Source organism: Macadamia integrifolia, chromosome 1 (assembly GCF_013358625.1).
Source record: "Macadamia integrifolia cultivar HAES 741 chromosome 1, SCU_Mint_v3, whole genome shotgun sequence".
NCBI lineage: Eukaryota > Viridiplantae > Streptophyta > Magnoliopsida > Proteales > Proteaceae > Macadamia > Macadamia integrifolia.
In genome coordinates, this window is record NC_056557.1 from 25,943,429 (window position 1) to 25,951,173 (window position 7,745).

General features: G+C 37.8%; 1 long non-coding RNA gene across 1 annotated transcript; it reads right to left on the reverse strand.

Moving 5' to 3' along the window:
• Positions 1-887: 887 nt before the first annotated feature.
• Positions 888-7,406, reverse strand: LOC122074507. Its single transcript, XR_006138984.1, has 4 exons — positions 7,135-7,406; positions 6,857-6,949; positions 6,710-6,775; positions 888-1,114 (listed from the first exon to the last, which is right to left on the reverse strand). It is a non-coding gene; the product is annotated as an uncharacterized LOC122074507 (long non-coding RNA).
• Between the last annotated feature and the right edge of the window lie 339 nt (positions 7,407-7,745).

Genomic DNA, 7,745 nt, shown 5'->3' on the forward strand with positions numbered 1-7,745 from the left:
ATTATTGCCAGAAAAAAATCATGTCTGATGGGGCCACAAGATTAAAGTGGCATCTAGCAGGTGGGGACAGGAATGTCTTGGGCTGCCCTAATGTATCCAATGAGATGAAGAGGAGCATGTTGGAGCATTTAAAAGGAGGATTACAGAAGAGGAAGGAGAAGAGGGCAGTTAGGGAAGAGAACCATGATGCTTGTATTGAGTCATTTCCAGAGTTGGAGGAGCAAGATTATAACAGTGAGGAACCTGACTTGGATGATGTACAAATGGCACAAGAGGTTGAATAATTGAGGACTTTTGTAGCAAGCAAAGCCCAGATTAATATTGATGAGGAAAGACTAGTACAGAGGGCTAAGGGAGCTGGTTCATCTCGAGCAATTGAAGAAGATCCTGAGCCACAAAGGAGGAGGAGGAAGTTGAGACATAGAGAGCCAGATGTTTCGTTGAGGACATCCCAGAGTGTGAGGGACCAAGCCCCAGCCTCAGCCCCACCCCCACCACCATCTCGTAACCATAATGTTGATGCTCTCCAATCTGATCCTACACTATATCGAAGGTAGGGCTCGAGATAGTTAAAATTGAAGAAAATGTGGACCAATGTTAAAGAAACAGTGGGGATGGCTCTCTTGAAGTGGGCTTTCTATCATAGCATTCTAGCCAATGTGACCACAGGGTTATATTACCAAAACATGCAGGATGAGATTGGTAAGGTTAGTCCAGGTATGAAGGGGCCAACTTTAACGACCCCAAATCTGGGAGTTTGGTCGTTGGCAGTCCAAGATCGATTTCATTTTAGGGAATAAACCGGTATGAATTTCCACAAACCATGGGAATAAGCAAATAAAATAAATAAAAAGTTGTAATTAATTCATAGAAATGTGCAACGGTAATCTTAAATATTAAATAACAAAATAAAAGACACTTCCCTCATAGGAAGGTTTAAAAAGAAATGGCATTAAAGGTCCATAAGCCTTACTAAAGACTTTAAAGAAAAAGTTAAAGAAAAATATGATCATCAAGAAACTAGAAATAACATCCACCCTCATCCTTGTTAGACCATAGGATAGGTATGCAATAGGCTCTTCATCTCCCTCTTCATGAATCTCAATCCCATCATCTGAAATAAAGTTTTATTTTTAGATGAAATATGAACTATTATGAAAATAAAGGAAAACCTAACAATTCAATCAAATAATAATATATATCACAAGTCATGATCAATGAAATTTAACACCACCGTCTTGTATAGTACTATGGCTCACACCTTACTATGACCTTGATCGGTGTGTTAACCTATTCACATAATTCATAATCTCAATAATAGTTCCAATATATGGGAATGACATATGCCCCCGTACCGTACTACAGCTCACACCGTACTGTGACCTTGATCTACATCCATCCCATATGTAAGATATTACAATCACACCATTAGTTCTTGTAAGGCGTAAAACACATTCTATTGTCCTGTACCGTACTACGGCTCACACCGTACTGTGACCTTGATCGATAGTGAGGTTTTCGCACAAACAAAATTTGCTCAATGATAGCATACATCAACCAAAAATCCACATAGGGACATAATGTAATAATCAAAAATTTGAAAAGAAAATAAAATAAATATAAATCAAAATTTCTAATATGCTTTCATTTATTAAACGTGAAATGCCAAACCCAATAAATAGATAGAGATTTCAAGAGAAATAAATTTACAATTCTAAAAAAAGAATAAGTCATTAAATATATAATCATACAAATTAATTCCTATATCACATGATAATAATTATATAAAAAGGAAAACCACATCTAGAGAGTGAATTAAACCACTTACTGCTTTCACAGAAGGCCCAAAAAAAAAAAAAAAAACCCTTTAGATATAAGGTCTTGAAAGAACATCTCCCTCCTAATCAAGCGAAACTAAGGGAAGGGGGTTGAACCTTTCTTCTTCTTCTTCTTCTTCTTACTTGAATCACCAAAAGAGGGGGGGGGGACATGGGGGTGTCCCACTCACTCTTCTTTTATTCTCTTTTCAAAATCTGCAGTTTTGTGAGAGGCTTCCAATCTACCCTCTTCTCTTTTTATTTCCCATGCTCTCTTCCTAATTCAAAAAAGGAATAAAATCTTTAAGGGCCAATAAGCTTTCTCCCTTGTCAATTTACTTAGCAAGGCTAAGAGGAGATGCCAAAAGTGTTGCTCATATGCCCCCTTGATTGTATAATTTGTCCCCCTTGATTAGATAATTTGTCCCCCTTTGATTTGAGTCTTATAAGGAAGGCAAAGATGATAATCAATTTACCCCCCTTGATTAGATAATTTGTCCCCCTTGGTTTGAATCTCACAAGGAAGGAAAAAAAAATACATCACTAAGTTAGTATAATTAAAATGATAGTAATCTAGGTGCCAAATCATAATTGCATGAATTTGAATAATTAGCATAATAGGTATGGTGGTTTGAAAATCAACCATAAATATATAAACCAAATAAGGAAATAATGTGAGATGGGGAGATAAAATACAATACTTAATATGGTTTATAATAGGCAAGTAATGGTAAGGAAAATTAGGAGTTTCTATAAGTGACCGACAACCAAAAAGGCAGTTATGCCTCCCCACATAGTTACCATAAAAGGTATGAGTCTAAAAAAGGAATTTTTAAATTCAAAAACATTTAAAAACATACCAAAAATAGAGTGGTGATAAGGCCAAAGAATCTTGGACTTTGGTCAACAACTTTATATTTTGATCGCCACGTCATTCATTAAAAACATTGACTTTGACTACCCCATTATTAGCTGACTCATCACTTCAGGTCAAGGTTGGACTAAGTTAAAAAAAAATCAGGAGTATTACACCAATAGCTTATGAGATATACAATGTATATTTAACAAAGCAGAAGAAAGAGTTGGTAGATTACATTGTGGATCTGAAGCCAATGTGGGAGTATTATGGGGTGACTATGATGTGTGACAGATGGACTAGACCCACTAGACGGTCCATCGTCAATTTCATAGTGAATTGTGATGGAAGGACAGTCTTCCCAAAGTCAGTTGACGCATCCAGTGAGAAGAAAGATGCAAAATACATCTACCTCTTGAAAGAGGTGGTAAAAGATGTCAGGGTTAAGAATGTGGTACAAATTGTGACTAATAATGGGAGCAACTTCAAGAAAGCTGGGGAAAAGCTAATGAACAACCAAATGTACCATCTATTTTGGACTCCCTGTGCAACCCATTTTATAGATCTCATGTTAAAAGAAATGTGAAATTTCAAGATTGTAAAAGGTGTGGTAGAGAAAGCGAGGCAAGTGACCATATACGTGTACAACCATGAGTTTTCTCTGAATTTGTTAAGAACAAAATGTGGTGGGGACTTGGGGAGGCCAGGATTGACAAGGTTCGTGACGAACTATATCACCTTGAAGAGCTTTGAGACAAAGAATTCTGGATTGAGATCCATGTTTGCTTCTAAGGAGTGGTTTAATTGGGATGGATCTAACTCTCAGGGAGGAAAAGCAGCCCAGGCCACTATTTCTAGTGAAAAATTCTGGGATGATGTCAAGAAAGTGGTAAAGATATTAGATCCGATAGTAAGCGTCTTGAAGTTGGTTAACTCATAGAAGAAACCCACCTTGCCAATCATATGGGCATCCATTGAAATGATGAAGATGGAGGTGGAAGCGGTGTACCGAAAGGGTAACAAGAAGTTCCTTGCCATAATCAAGGACCACCAGGAGAGGCAGCTCAATCATGCTCTGCTAAGGCTGGTTAGTTTTACTTTATTCACCTTACTTGAACTTGTTAATGCTGACATATACTTTTGCTTACCCAATATTCACCTTAACTATTTTCAGCTTATTACCTAAACCCCAAGTATCAATATAAGCGTAGGCTTGGCTTAAGAAATGATCTCATAAATGCAGTTCACACCGTGGTGGAGAAGATTGAGTCAAACCCAACCGCACAGAATATCATCAACACAGAGGTGAGTAACACGGAGGTCAGTGTTGAAGTTATTAATTGATGCAATTATTAACCTAGGATATGAACATTAAGTTGCTAACATTAGTAACCACGTACAGATGAAAGCCTTTAGGGATGCAACTGGGAGTTTTGGCCGTGCAACAGCTGTTATGAGTCGAGATACCACTGCTACTGGTTGGTCCAATGACCTTGTTCTTTTCTTTTATATTCAGATATGCACCATCATAGAAATCCACCTAATAGTCTCTCATTGTTTTATGTAGCTGAATGGTGGGTGCAATATGGAAGAGCCTACCCAACTTGTCCAAAGTAGCAATTAAAGTGTTATCTCAAACATGTTTCGCCATTGGATGTGAGCGCAATTGGAGTACTTTTAACCTTATACACTCCAAGAGGCGGAACAGATTGGGTGCTGCACAGCTGTCTGACTTGGTTTATGTGCACTATAATCTGAGATTGAAAGAAGAGCACATACGCCTTGGCATGGAGAATGATACTACCTCAATTGAGCTTGCCGATATCTTCCAATTTGAGTCAGATAATGAAGATCCCCTTTATGAATGGGTTAGAGATCGAGGTGAGCCACTTTTAGATGAGGTTGGTGGTCGGCTTAGCAGTCAAAATGCTTTAGGAAAGGGTGTTAATGTGGAAGAATATCTGTCAGAAGAGGGAAAAATTCACACTGAGTCACCACATCCATTTGAGGCCAACTCTGGTGCTGGAATTGAAGATGAAGAGTATCAGTACCCCTTATCAGATTCCACTTGGTCCCTTAACCAGACACAAGATGATGATGATGATGATGATGATGGTGGTGGTGGTGGTGGTGGGTATGATGTCGATGATAGATTAGCTGCCATACGAGTTGAAGAGGATAGATTAGCTGCCATGCAAAGTGACACGGTTCCACAACCAACTCTAGTCAGATTCATAGGGGAGACTGAGTTCACACATGCGACGCAAGATGAACATCATGGTTCCCGAGAACAGAGAGGCTATAGTAGAGGACCACGTAAAGGTTTGGGTCTCATGATGAGGCAGATGGGATGGGCCAAAGCATGGATATATCTAGTTTGTCTGCTACAATAAAAGCCATGAGTTTGGGATAGGGTGGAGGATCTGGGCATTGACGTGCACCAGAATTTATTGACTTGAGCCCTAGTCCAGTACATCATGATGATAGTGGCTTTGAGAGCGTCGGATCACCTGCATCACATTATGGGTATCCGAGACAGTATGGTGTATATGCCGGTGGACCATCCTTCAAAAGCACAGGTTCATTTGGATATGGTAGTGGTTATGGACAGTATGGTGAATCTTTTTCCTCATTCGAACATGAGGGTTCTACAGGTGGTGGGTCATATTTTGTTGACAGTATCTTTGTGCATCCATCTCAACCTTCTGTGCCATACCCACAAGGGCCACAACCTGTGATTGTGACTAACCTATTCCTTAGGTTGGGATACCTAGCTAATGTTGATGAATCTTATACAAGAGCGGTGAGAGACTACCAAGATCATTGGGCCCAGAACATGTCATGGGATGCATATGTCTCTCATTCAGAGGAGCGGCTATGATATCTACAATGGTACACAGCTCATGAGATGGAACCGCCTAGACACTCAAATTGGAATTGAGTCACTACTTTCAAGTGTTGAGTAATTGAATAACTACTATTGAGTGTTGATAGATAACTATTGATGATGTAATATCTTTATCTATTTTGGATCATTTGGAGTATGTCCTATGTTTTGATGTAGACTGTAGACTATATATAGTTATTATGTAATAAAGTTTCAGAATTTAAGCCAAGAAGTCAGCATAATGATTATCGTACCTTTGATTCACCACACAAGTAAGACTTTATATATTTATCTTACGAAACTAATGATGTGAATGTGTTAAAAATGTTTAAAATAGGTTGTACATAAAAAATCAGACAAAAAAACATTGTTTGGGGGTCAAAACCTAAGTTTCCACCATACTGAAAAAAATTCCCCAGTATCCTCGAAATTTCCCAGGTTTCCCATGAAATTTCGGTCTCCTCAGAGGTCGAAACCTGGTCGAAACCCAATACCGTGAACCTTAGGTTCAACTGTCTTAAGAAGAAGGGCAATGAAGTAGAATGGAATAAATAGACTGGTATCTTTTTATTATTATTATTATTATTATTATTATTATTATTAATATTATTATTATTATTTTTATGATGTAGACTTGGCATCTTGTCTACACAGGAAACACAAATTGGTTAATTAAAGTTTCTACAGATTAGGTGAATCAGTGAAAGAATATTCCACTAGTTAGAAATCCAAGGGATATTTGAGGGGATGCTGGAAAATGCATGAACCACAAAGCTGCCTCTCTGAGATGCATGAGCAAATAATGAAAAGAACAGATCTAATGGAAAAGATATCTTAGTAACTAAAGCCACTAATTTCCATTCAAGTAATCCACTGTAACATAATGCAGATAGCTTTCTAGGATGTATGAAGTTAAATTGGAAGACAGATTAAAATGCTGCGAGTGTAACAAAGCCACTTTTGACTTTTAACTCTCACCTTGACCAACACCTACATTATGCAACATATTATATATTGCATAATGATATTCTATCCACAGAAAGGACAAACTCACTGCAACTGCATCTTCCATGGTCACCAAAGATACTGATAGCATATAAAATTTAATGGGACCTTCTAAAACATTTGGGAATGCATAAGTTCTCTTACCACAGTGGCCACCAAGTTTCCAGGAGAGATTGCAAGACCAAAGCATGAATCAGATACATAAGGAAGCTGTAAAAAAATATTCCACATTAGGTAAAAGAATGATAACATGTTTGAAAGAAAAGAAAACTAGGAAAAAGTACATCATACATCAAGAGAGCTTCTAACACCCAAAGGATTTGAAGGAAAGGGCACTTCTTTCAAAGAGCTACCTATTAAAATCCAGCTATGTGCAGAATTTTCCTATAACCATCAATGCCCATCAACAGTGCATGAAACAAAAGTGAATAGAATAGAACACAAAATATTTAACATTCCATGTAATCAAGTGTACACTTGTAAAAGATATGCAAACATTGGACAAACAAGATTAAAGTAAAATATTATGAATTACAACCATCAAACTACTGATCCATGTACTTTAATACCTGGCTAGAACTATACAAGCAGCGGCCATCAAAAGCCCAGGCTAGATCTGTAACCTGAAATAAATTTGCAAAACATGTCAAACATCACCAAGTTGAGACGTAAGAAAGCTCAATTGATGGGGACATCAAGGTGTACAGTCGAAAGAAGAAGAAGATTCAACTAGGTCCATCTTTGTGGCTGGAGGATTAAACAAGAAAGAAGAAGGAAAGAGAGGAGTAGAACCAGCCTTCCAACACTGGGTTCGACCCCCCTTGTCCTCCCAATCAGTAGATCTTGTGGACCCCACCAAATCTTATTTGATTCTAGTACTTTGCTTTAAATCTAGTGATATTTGATTGTCTTACATAATTAGGAAACTAGGACTTCTTTATATTGATCTATTAGGTAGTCTTTTATTTCAAGTAATTGAGTTTCCAAATATCTTTTTTATTTTTGGAAGTTTATTCTATTTAAGTGTAAGGCCATTGGCCATTATTGAATACAATGAATGTTAATTGAAAAAAACAGCTAAGAGCAAATCCCCACCCCTCTCACGGTTCTCTCTCTCTTTCAATCTCGTCTTTCTCACTTCTCTCTCTCGCCTCTTTCTTCTCTTTAGCCTCTCGGCTCT